Source organism: Miscanthus floridulus, chromosome 19, assembly GCF_019320115.1.
Source record: "Miscanthus floridulus cultivar M001 chromosome 19, ASM1932011v1, whole genome shotgun sequence".
Taxonomy (NCBI): domain Eukaryota; kingdom Viridiplantae; phylum Streptophyta; class Magnoliopsida; order Poales; family Poaceae; genus Miscanthus; species Miscanthus floridulus.
In genome coordinates, this window is record NC_089598.1 from 4,673,040 (window position 1) to 4,685,943 (window position 12,904).

General features: G+C 46.3%; 1 pseudogene; it reads right to left on the reverse strand.

Annotated features, from left to right (window-relative positions):
- Positions 1-4,124: 4,124 nt before the first annotated feature.
- LOC136525419 (leucine-rich repeat receptor-like protein kinase PXC1) lies at positions 4,125-5,805 on the reverse strand (annotated as a pseudogene).
- Positions 5,806-12,904: the final 7,099 nt, after the last annotated feature.

The following is a 12,904-nucleotide window of genomic DNA, read 5'->3' on the forward strand; positions in this document are numbered from 1 at the left end:
GAGAAAACAAAAGTCGGCTGGTAAGGTCTCTGTTGCTGCTGCTGCGTCTGATGATGATTCTGGAGATTGTCTGGTAGTATTTGCTGGTTGTGTTGCTGGTCATGATGAATGGATTCTTGATTCCGCATGTTCATTTCATATTTGCACTAACAGAAATTGGTTTAGCTCGTATAAGCCTGTGCAGAAAGGGGATGTTGTGCGGATGGGAGATGATAACCCGTGTGACATTGTAGGGATTGGATCAGTTCAGATCAAGACTGATGATGGCATGACACGCACGCTGAAAAACGTCAGGTATATACCAGGGATGTCTAGAAATCTTATCTCATTGAGCACGCTTGATGCAGAAGGTTACAAATATTCTGGTTCAGATGGCGTTCTGAAGGTATCAAAAGGTTCTCTTGTTTGCTTGAAAGGTGATCTTAATTCTGCAAAGTTATATGTCCTTAGAGGGTGTACCTTACCTGGTTCTGATTCCGCTGTTGCTGCTGTTACTAATGATGAACCTAGTAAAACTAACCTTTGGCATATGCGTTTGGGACATATGAGTCACCATGGTATGGCAGAATTGATGAAAAGAAACCTGCTGGATGGCTGCACTTCGAGTAAAATAAAGTTTTGTGAGCATTGTATTTTCGGGAAGCATAAAAGGGTACATTTCAACACTTCTGTTCACACCACTAAAGGTACTCTTGATTATGTTCATGCTGATTTATGGGGTCCTTCCCGTAAGTCCTCACTTGGTGGTGCTCGTTACATGCTTACAATTATTGATGATTACTCTAGAAGGGTTTGGCCTTATTTTCTGAAACAGAAAGATGATACTTTTGCTGCTTTTAAGGACTGGAAAGTAATGATAGAAAGGCAAACTGAAAGGAAGGTAAAATTGCTTCGTACTGATAATGGTGGAGAATTTTGTTCGCGTGAATTTAATGATTATTGCAGATCGGAAGGCATTGTTAGGCATCACACCATACCCCATACTCCACAACAGAATGGTGTGGCCGAACGCATGAACAGAACCATCATATCTAAGGCCCGTTGCATGCTGTCTAATGCCAGGATGAGCAAGCATTTTTGGGCTGAAGCTGCTAATACTGCCTGTTACTTGATAAACAGGTCGCCTTCTATTCCACTAAATAAAAGAACTCCCATTGAGGTATGGTCTGATACGCCTGCTGATTATTCACAGTTGAAAGTTTTTGGATGCACTGCTTATGCTCATATTGATAATGGAAAATTAGAGCCTAGAGCTGTTAAGTGTCTTTTCCTTGGTTATAGTTCGGGAGTCAAAGGCTATAAATTATGGAATCCTGAAACAGGAAAGACTTTTATGAGCAGGAGTGTTGTTTTCAATGAATCTGTGATGTTTACTGACAGTTTGCCCTCAGATCATGTTCCAGAAAAAGAGCTGCAGCGTATGCGCATGCAGGTGGAGCATGTTGATGATGATACAGGTGTGCAGGTGGAGCCTGTTGATGAGCATGGTGACCATAATAATGATGTTGCTGAGGATGATGCTCATGATGATGTTCAGCAAACTCCTATTTTGCAGTTAGAGGAGGATTTACCTATTGCTCAACGCAAGTCAAAAAGGACAATTGCACCTCCTAAACGTCTTATTGAAGAGTGTAATTTGTCTTACTATGCTTTGAGTTGTGCTGAACAGGTGGAGAATGTTCATGAGCCAGCAACCTATAAAGAAGCTATTCGTTGTGGTGATACTGAGAATTGGATTTCTGCTATGCATGAGGAGATGCAGTCTCTTGAGAAGAACAGTACATGGGAGATTGTACCTTTGCCTAAGAATAAGAAGACCATCAGTTGCAAATGGATCTTTAAGAGAAAGGAGGGTTTATCTCCAAGCGAGCCTCCAAAGTATAAGGCAAGGTTAGTTGCTAAAGGCTACAGTCAAATTCCGGGTATTGACTACAATGATGTGTTCTCTCCAGTGGTAAAACACAGTTCAATTCGTACTTTCCTTAGTATTGTTGCTTCACATGATCTTGAGCTTGAGCAGTTAGATGTGAAGACTGCGTTTTTGCATGGAGAGCTTGAGGAGGACATATACATGGACCAACCAGAAGGGTTCATAGTGCCTGGCAAGGAAAAATATGTGTGTAAGTTGAAGAGATCCTTGTATGGTTTGAAACAGTCCCCTCGTCAGTGGAACAAGAGGTTTGATTCATTTATGTTAGCACACAGTTTTAAAAGATCTAAGTATGATAGCTGTGTTTACATCAAGCATGTTAATGGATCACCTATATATTTGCTGTTATATGTTGATGATATGCTGATTGCTGCCAAGAGTAAGATTGAAATCACTAAGTTAAAGAAGCTATTGAGTAGTGGTTTTGATATGAAAGATCTTGGTAGTGCTAAGAAAATTCTTGGTATGGAAATTAGTAGAGACAGAAAATCTGGTTTGCTATTTCTTAGTCAACAAAATTATATCAAGAAAGTTCTTCAGCGTTTCAACATGCAAAATGCTAAGGCTGTTAGTACCCCTATTGCACCTCACTTTAAGTTGTCAGCTGCTCAGTGTCCTAGTACAGATGCAGAGATTGAATACATGTCAAGGGTTCCTTATTCTAGTGCTGTGGGGTCTTTGATGTATGCCATGGTTTGCTCTCGTCCAGATTTGTCATATGCTATGAGTCTTGTTAGTAGATATATGTCTAATCCTGGCAAAGAACATTGGAGGGCAGTTCAGTGGATTTTCAGGTACCTCAGAGGCACAGCAGATTCCTGTTTAAAGTTTGGAAGAACTGATAAGGGTCTTATTGGCTATGTGGATTCTGATTATGCTGCTGATCTGGACAGGCGAAGATCACTTACAGGTTATGTGTTTACTGTTGACAGTTGTGCTGTGAGTTGGAGGGCTACTTTACAGTCAGTTGTTGCGTTGTCTACTACTGAAGCAGAATATATGGCTATTTGTGAAGCGTGCAAAGAATTAATTTGGCTGAAAGGTTTGTACGCTGAGCTTTGTGGAGTTGAATCTTGCATAAGTTTGCACTGTGACAGTCAAAGTGCAATTTACCTCACTAAAGATCAGATGTTCCATGAGAGAACTAAGCACATAGATATCAAGTATCATTTTGTGCGTGATGTGATTGAAGAAGGTAAGCTGAAGGTATGCAAGATTAGTACTCATGATAATCCTGCTGATATGATGACAAAGCCTATTCCTGTTGCTAAGTTTGAGCTGTGCTCAAGCTTAGTTGGTTTAATTGGATAGTCCAAGAGACTATTGTGGGCACCAGTGGTTTTCTATCTTTGTTATGTTCAGGATGAAGGGTTGATTTATGATACAAGATGAATTTGTCTCAAGGTGGAGTTTGTTGGAGTTGTTCCAAATTCACTCCAAGATATAGGCCAGGCTTCTGACGGAGCGAAGCGGAGGCCCGTCGCCGGAGGCTTGGGCCGGAGCGTAGCGGAGTCTGAAGCTGGCCCATCAGGTCTCGCCCCTGTGCTCGGGGGGTGCGGGGGGCGGAGCCCCCCGCGGTACGGTACGGTATATACACCCTTGCTAGGGTTTCGTGGAGACTTGATTCTCTTGTAAGCCGCCATAGGCGTGTAACCCAAAACTCTTGAGATAGTGAGATTGTTGCTGGCTGGTGCCCGTGGTTTTTCCCCTTCACATCGGAGGGGTTTTCCACGTTAAATCGTGTGTCTCCTCTGTGGCTTGATTCTTTACTTCATATTCCTATACGTCGTTCATAACAGGCTGATCTGTGCATTTCTATCTAGATTGTGTCGATTGATTTCACGTCTGTCTGCTGCAGCGGAGTTTTACACAATTCCGCCATCCGTTAGATCGAACCTATGGCTCGTATTAAAAAAGGGATTTTTAACTTTTTTCCATCCTTACCGATGGCATTTCTCCGTCTGTCATCTTTATACGTGTCTCTATATATTTACCATCGTAAACAGTAACCCTTCTATATTTTTATTATTTTTATTGAGGTGGCTTGAGGTGGCACGCCAGATGGGCATGCCAGCGTTGTAGGGAGCCTGGGAAAGCATGCGAAATGATCTATGTACTCTGCTGCTTCTCTCTCCCATCGCTGACGCGTGGGTCCCACATATCAGCTTTGTCTTCAACCCCCGCCATCACCCGCTCAGCATTGGCGGCGGCACGTACGTACAGCGTCATCCCGTCCTCGACGGCAGCCCCACCGGGCACCGCGCGGCTGGCCACGTCCGTCTCCATCATCAGGCGGTGCCGGCGCCGCCGGATGCAGGTGTTGCGCCGGCGCCTTGCCCGTCAGCGCCTCCAGGACCAGCACGCCGAAGCTGTACACGTCGGCCTCCTGCGACAGCTGCTTGTTGTCCGCCTGCTCCGGCGCCATGTAGCCTCCGAGGCGAGCAATGGCGTGCGCCGGGCTGAGCAGGAGCGCCAGCTCGAAGTCCGCCACGCGTGCCGCGCCGTCCTTGTCGATCAGCACGTTGGTGGACTTGACGTTGCCGTGGGGCACCCCCGACGTGCGGTACTCCCGGTGGATGCACGCCAGCCCGCGCGCCGCGCCCAGCAGCAGCCTCACCCTCGTCGTCAAGTCCAGCGGCGACTCGCCCGACATCTTGTGCCCTGGATCATTCATCATTCAAGCAGACAATGGCAAGGAGCATTCGTGATTCGTGTCAGGTCCAGGTCGATCACGGATCACGCAACGGCAATGGTTGTAATTGTAACTAACTGGCAACAAGGTCGCCGGAGGGAGACGGTACCGTACCGTGGAGGCGGTCGTGGAGGTTGCCGTTGGGGAGGTAGTCGTAGATGAGGAGCTTCTCCTGCCGGGCGTAGTAGAAGGCACTGAGCGGAACGAGGTGCGGGTGGCGGAGGCGGCCGATGAGGTCCATGTACCGGTGGAACTCGTCGCGCGCGCAGGGGTTGCCGTCGCGCAGCCGCTTCACGGCGACCATGCGGCCGTCGCCCAGCACGGCGCGGTACACGGTGCCCAGGCTGCCCCTGCCCACCATCTCGGCGGACGCGCGCAGCAGCTCCTCCAGCTGGAACCGGCTCCCGCGCCGCCTTCCCTGCTGCAGGTGCGAGGTCAGCGGCGCGCTGCCATAGTTGTCGCCGTCGCCGTCGTCGTCCTCCTCGCCGCCGTCCGCGCCGAAGAACACCAGTTTGCTGCGCGCCCCGTCGCTGTCGCCGCCGTCGCTGCACCGGCCGGCGCTGCCCTGACGAGCCGGCTGCTGCTGCTCCCCCTTGAGGTGGCCGAACAGCGCGCCGCCTCCGTCCTCCAGGCCGACGCGGCCGCGACGCTTCCTCTTCTTGCCCTCCGCGGGCTCGCCGTCGCCGCCTCGGCCGCAGCAGCAGCACGCGACGAGCAACACGACGCCAGGGCGAGGAAGAAGAGGGCGTTGCCGACGGCGATCCCGGCGACCGCGCCAGGGCTCAATCCCCCCTTATTACGGTTGCGAGCCCCGCCAAGCGACTCCGGCGTGGCCAGCGCTGGCGAGGACGAGGCGACGGAGGAGGACGCCGCCGGGTTGGATGGCACCACGGACGGAGACGAAGACGAAGGCAAAGCAGGTGGTGTCGGGGCGGGCTCCCGCGGCAGGAACGAGCAGGGCGTCAGCGGCGGCGGCCGCCACGTCGACGACACCGCCTGATGATGGAGACGGACGTGGCCAGCTGCGTGGTGCCCGGTGGGGCCGCCATTGAGGACGGGATGGCGCTGTATGTGCCGCCGCCGATGCTGAGCGGGTGTTGGCGGGGGTCGAAGACGAAGCTGACACGTGGGGCCCACGCGTCAGCGATTGGAGGAAGAGAAGCAGCAGGGGTACATAGGTCATTTCGCATGCTTTATAGGTCTTCCCAGGCTCTCTGGGACGCTGGCGTGCCACCTCAGCAAAAATGGCAAAAACATAGGAGTGTTACTGTTTACGATGATAAATATGTAGGGACGCATATAAAGATGATAAACGGAGGAGTGCCATCGATAAGGATGGCAAAAAGTTAAAAATCCCATTAAAACAAGGTTCTCAATGTGACGGTGTGCCTCGTGAAGCTTTCCTTCTTATGCCTAAGATTTGTTATTAGTACATACTCCTGTTCTAAATTATAAAGACGTTTTGGCTTTTTTAAATATATATACTTCCTCCGTCCATAAAAGAATGTAATTTTCGTTTTTCGAAAAGTCAAACAGTTTAGACTTTGATTAAATTTATATAAAAAATGTAAACATTTATGATACAAATTAAGTACCATTAGATTAGTTATAGAATATATTTTTATAATAAATTTATTTAGAAGCATAAATGCTAATAATATTTGCTATAAACTTGGTTAAATTTAAGATTTTTTGATCGGCACGCATCCCATAATTGCATTCGAACGGAGGTAGTACTTTTTACTATACACTTAGATATGCACTATGTCTAGATACATAATATAATAATATATCTAGGAAAACCAAAATGTCTTGTAATTTGAAATAGGGAGAGTATTTTTGACACACTGAGTCTGAAGGGTTTCAGATAGTCCAATTGGTTCCTCGTATTAATATTGTATTGCATGAAAGGTTATGCTGGATATGTTATAAGTGTAATCGGTTTCCAAGAAGTGGATAGGCTGAGCCATGGATTGCAGAGTAGGTGCAAAATTCGGACTGAGCCATGGGTTGCAAAGTGAGTGCAGGAGGGAGGGTGCACAATGAATACGCTGTAGAGTGGTGCAAGAGGGAAGGTGCATAGTGAATATGCAGAATTTAGCTATGAGCTTGTGTAGGTAGCTAAACAAGGGTGAATTGCATTATAGGGGCCTAAATTTTGTGTAGACAACCAATTAGACCATAAATAGATACTCTATATTGAATCTGGACATTCGGTATTTGTAGTGTATCTATATCTTATCTGAATACTCAAAGTTTAATATATGATGTCGTTATGAATTAATTTTTTACTAGAAAATATGCCCGCGTGTTGCACTAGAAAAATCCCATTTTGTATCCGTTCATGTTGGGAGAGAAAATAAATAATTTTATTTATACATAGCCAGAAACCCGCCAGAAGCGATCTCACATGATATATGGAAAATAAATAATTTTATTTATACATAGCCAGAAACCCGCCAGAAGCGATCTCACATGATATATTTTCTAAGAAAAAAGATAAGATAGATCTCTGACATAATATATTTTTCCGAAAAAGACAAGATTCTTTTTTTTTTAATCAAAGACTCGCAATACATGCCATACAATGCCTTGCTTTGCTGGCAAGGGCGCCGCTAGCCTCACCTTAACTTGCCGGCTAGAGCCAGCCAAATTGGCTTTCCCGTGGCAATAAGGTATTTCTTGCCAACACAAGTCCCAGGATAAGTTAGTATTTTTTTTTTCATCGGGTATATTAATTACGCTAATGCTACTACTAAGACGTTCAGCCGGACGTCTCGCTCCATTCACTGTCACATGCGCCATTCGCCTAAAAAAACAAAATCAACTCCAGCACGCCTCGCTTCGCTCCCGCCCTTACCCCTTCCGCGCTTCTCATTCCCTGTAGTAGCGCAGCAACGCCTGGCTTCCTCCCCCACCGAGAGCCCCCAACGTCCGTAGATTCGGCGCCCCTCTCCCCCACCCCGGGCGAGATCCATGGAACAGGAGCGAGATCCACTCGCCTCCGGCGAGATTCATGGAGGTGGCACGACGGTGTTGCAGGGGAGTGGGTGGCTCTCCTCCACCCCGGCACGGCACCCTTCCCACCCCGGCGGCGCCCTCTCTCACCCCGGTGACCGAGCTCCCCCACCCCAGCGGTCATGTCGCTCCTCGTCCCCATCCCCTCACCGTTGCCACCGAGCTAAGCCCGGTACTGGTGGCGCTGGTGGCAGTGGTGCTCGTGTGCGCCGCCGCTCACCGCCGGCTCTAACCCTGACGGCTGGAATCAACCAGCCCAGGCTCCCCCTCCCCTATGTTGCTAATGTATGTTTCATGTGTTTCAGTCGTTTCAAAGTTATGTCGCAGTTGTTTTTTATGGATGTTGCAAAAGTAGATCAGGGATGTTGCACATGTTGCACGTGTTTCAGAAGCATGTTGCAAGCGTTTGTTCAAGATGTTTCATTTGTTTCCAGACATATGTCGCAATCGTTTTTTATCTGGATATTGCATATGTTTTCACACATATGTTGCAACAGTATGTTCCAAATGTTTCAGCCGTTTCAGTCTTATGCTACAGTAAGTGTTTTTTTATGTTGCAATTTTTTTATCTAGATGTTGCATATATTTCACACACATGTTGCAAGCGTATGTCCTAAATATTTTATCTGTTTTAAATGTACGTTGCATTCAAGTGTTTCATGTTGCAAGTGCAGACCGCCGACGTTGATGTCTATGAGGGCGGGCAGGGCCAAGCCGTGGCCACCGACGCGTGGAGGAGGCGCAGGCTGCCGCCGGCGGTGTGCGGAGGAGGCATAGGCCGTGTGGTGCTATTGCGAAAAAGGCGGGGCGAGTCTTCCGTGCGGCCTATAAGAGACGGGCACCGTGCCTGTGTGGAAGAGGCAGGGGCAAGTCATCCGAGCAGCGTGGACAACGGATCTAAAGTGAGCGGTTCTGACGCAAGTGCGGGAAACGGAGCTGATGCGTGAATCCGAGCGGACGGGGTGGAGCAGCCGCAGGCGTCTGGACGGACACATACGTCCAGACGTCCGAGTGCTGGTGCTACCGTACACTAACACGTAACATCTTTAAAAACGATGTACGAAGGATTACAAGTCCTCGAAAAGCTCGACAACGACAGCGCCAAGATCAAGGAGAAACTCAGGTGACGACCCAGGTTGCTCGGAAACCTGCGAGACGCTGGTTGCGGAAGGGCCTCGCTGCCTTGAGCTAGTGAGATTTGGGTGGGCTTCCAACTCCTGTATGAAAAAGTATCTCCGACGACCAAAGATGATATACAAGCCTGACATCGGAGCAGAAGCGAAGTCAATGGAGTCCCGTGGTTGACGACCGAGCTTTGCTTAGCCAAAGACGATGTTTGCGACGAAAAACTGAAAAAGGACCTACACCAAATAAACTCAGCACGGTCCTTGGATCTCTGTGATCACTGGTAGAGAACAGAGCTTTACTCCTAGTGGGGAACCCTCTCTAGTCCTGGTTCCACACCCGGGAGCAAGCATTCGGAACTAAAGGGGATCCTTTAGTCCCGGGTCAGGAACCGGGACTAAAGGAGGACCTTTAGTCCCAGTGGATAACACCAACCGGGACTAAAGGTGCCTCCTGACATGCCACGATGGCCGGCACCTTTAGTCCCGGTTGGTAATACGAACCGGGACTAAAGGTTTTTTTCTTTTTTCTTTTCTTTTCATTTTTTGTTTTCTTTTCAAAATAGGTTTTCGAAGTCGTATTGTACGCTGCTAATTATACATTTATACACGCGTATAGTATGTTTCGGTTCAAGCACAATGAACGTATTAAATCACACAATTCAAGCATAGAAATATATATATATATATATATATATATATATATATATATATATATATATATATATATATGCATGCATCATATATATATTTACATGCATGCATGCATATGTGTATTTTACATTATATTATTTCATGTGCATATATTACAAAAGATTGTATTACAGTTGTTGTGACATAACAAGTTTCCTCTCATCCTCTAGCTTGGCTTCAATGGCAGTGTTGGGTCGAAGTAAAACTCGTCGTTGGAATCGATGACCTGCTCATTAAAAAATCCGGCTATAGACTCTTGAATTGCTTTGATTTGGTCTTGCCGTATGACCTTTTCCTCCAACCATCGAGTCTACAGGTTTGAATTAAAGGAAAATAAATTAATATATGTACATATATATATATATATATAAAGACATAGTAACACAATCAATAATAATAATTAAATGAATATATAGTGTATTTTTAACGTACTTTGAGTCTCTCTGTAGGAGTTCTTTGGGAGACCACCTTGATAAACTTGCAAACATAGTAACCACAGTAGTTGTTCCCCTGTTCCTGCCTCAGACACCACTTTACGAGAAAAAGATTTGTCATCCAATCTAGTGATCCGGTGAAAGCTATATGTTTAATTAATAAAGATGATGCGATTCAGTTGACTTACTTTCAAAGGGATTACATTCAGTGGCGCTTTGCATTTTTCCATGTGTTGCTTCTCAATAAAGGTTTTCCAAACACTGCCCAATAAAAAATTTGCCACGTCATCAGATATAGTTAATCATCATGTTTGTGTGTATATATAGTTGTTAGAGATCCCGAAATTACCTCTGGATAATATCTATCATATCTTGGTAGTCTTGTTGTGGTTTTCTCATCGAGTCATAGATTATCAAGTGACTTTTCACCAGATCGATGTCCATCAATATCCAGTGATTGCTGCATGTGTTTATAGGATATAACGCATAACACTCATTAATTAACTAGAATCAACATATGAGCCATTAAGGATGATCGACATGATTAACACTCACTTAAAGTTATAGGGAAAGAGTATATCCTTCTTGTGGCGTTGGTTCACTAAGAAGTTCATGAGGTTACTCTCTGACTCAGACTTCCAATTAGTCTTTGGAGTAATTGGGTCTTTGAATACTATATGGGGATCAACAAAACCAATTTCATTGCAGCCTTCCTTTCTGAGCTGTCATTGTAAATCTACATATATATAGTACTTGTTAGGATAATTTATATGCATATACACACATATGATGAGTTTAACAATAGATCGAAAGAATTATTACTTACAGGCAATAGCAGCTAATGATAACTTTGTTCAGAGAGGTCAGGTGGCATAGTTGATGAAATTCTGCAAAGTCAACATATATAACATCATCGCCACGAAACCAATGTTCGTCTCTAATTCTGACACCAACACAGAAGTCTCCACCGGTAGATGCCTGCATGTACCACTTGTTTAGCAGGTACATTTACGTCCCCAGATCAGATAAGGCTTGAGGGTTGTATAGACTCTGGCCTAGTACAAATTTTTTCTTCTAAATATCAACCTCCGCCGCACTCTCAATGTTTCCATCACCAAACATCTGGTAAAGGTCGAGACCAGTCTCATCAAAAAATTCACCAAGGTGATCCAAATCGACATCTGGAGGTATGTTTGCCTGATGCATTAATTCTAAATTCGAACTATATTCATTACCAACAACTAGCGGGGGATTGATTGGTGCGCTTGTAGTCCGAGTTGGGCAACTCCTTTCCCTGCCCGCTTCTTTTTCTTAGCCACCTCAATTGACTTGGTGAGAGTGCGGTCATAGTCCGATAACGTTGATTTGGACGGCTTACAAGATTCCCGCTGTTGTTGCTGGTAAGAAGTCACCTTTTTTCTTAAAATATCTGGAGCTACGAAGAAGTACGGTTTCTCCGGGTTTCTCCTTGCTTCTTGATTCATTTTAAGTTTGTCATAGAATCTAGACATGTCTTTTTTATATGCATCAGTTCCTTCTTCCTTCTCTTCAGATATTATTTTAGAAATAGCCCTTGGTTTCACGGTGGCTTTCTTTGCAGGCGGGGACTGGTTCTTTATTTGAGGGGCTGGCCTCTTGCTAGGCTTCTTAGTAGGCGGGGGCGGGGGAGGCGTTGGAGACCTCCTTGGAGGTGTTGGCAGCGGCGTTGGAGACCTCCTTGGAGGTGACGGCTGCGGCGTTGGAGACCTCCTTGGAGATGGTGTGGATGCAGCCTCGCCTTCCAACACAATGTCATCGTACAGAGCACTATGATGATCTGGCGATTGAACAATTGGATTTAGATTGGGGGAGGATCTGCTATAAAAAAAAGGAATGGCATATTATTATGAGCAGATTGTTAATTATTTAAGCCAATACAAATTAATGATGTAGTGTTTTCATCCGCACGTACCTATGGTGAGGTAGTTCAGGAGGAGGTGGAGCCGACATCCCTGGAATGATGATGTAGCGCTTGCGCCATAGAATGAATGTCTTCTCCGCTTCTCCTAGAGTCTTCTCGCCATCACCTCCAGGAATGTCAAGAGGCAAATCACTAAAACCTTTTTCAGCTTTATCTACCAAGATGGTAGCATATCCTTCTTGGATTATATTCCCATGAATCCTTGGTGTCTTGATTCGGTCGATAGGATTAACAAGACCGATAGCCACCTTGATTGTGGAATTCTCCTTCGGAATGTGTAGCTCACACGTTGTACAATGTTCAGTGACATCATCCACAGAGAAGCGCAGTCCTGTGTCTCCTTGATTTGGTATCTCCGTGGAAGCGCAGCTGCTTTTCAACTGAACAGATTGGCTAATGTTGATTCCTGGCTCTGATGCCTGCTTGCTTGCACTCACTGCTATTTGCACTTGCCTTCTGATTTTCTCCTGCATTCTCGCTTCAAGGTTTTTTTCCCGCTCCTATGCTTCACGCACCGCTTCCTCCAACCTCTGGAGCCGCTGTGCCTCTTCTTCCTTCTTTCTCTGGCGACTTCTGTAGGAAGGTCTGTCCTGAGGGAATCCATGCTCCCACGAGACACTTCCTTTGCCTCTAGTTCGGCCACCATGTTCAATAGTCCCGATGGCGTATGTCAGCTCATCCTTCTCTCTGTTGGGCCTGAACGCACCACTAGCAGTAGCTCTCTGAGCATAAAACAATCTTTCTGCTGCTTCTTGCAGTCTTGCGCCATAAACGCACTTCCCTGTCTCCTGGTCTAGTGTTCCCCCATGACCGAAAAACCAATTCTTTGCATGTTCTCCCCACTCGAGTGATTCTGGTCTGATACCCTTGGCAAGAAGGTCTGCTTCCATTTTGTTCCACTTCTTAATGGCAGTCGGGTAGCCACCTGATCCCAAGTTATGGTGGTATGTCTTCTGTTGGGCATTACGTTGGTTCTTTATCACCCGACTCACACTCTCTTCCGAAGTCTTGTACTGTACAAACTCATCCCAATAGGGCCTCTGCTTTGAGATC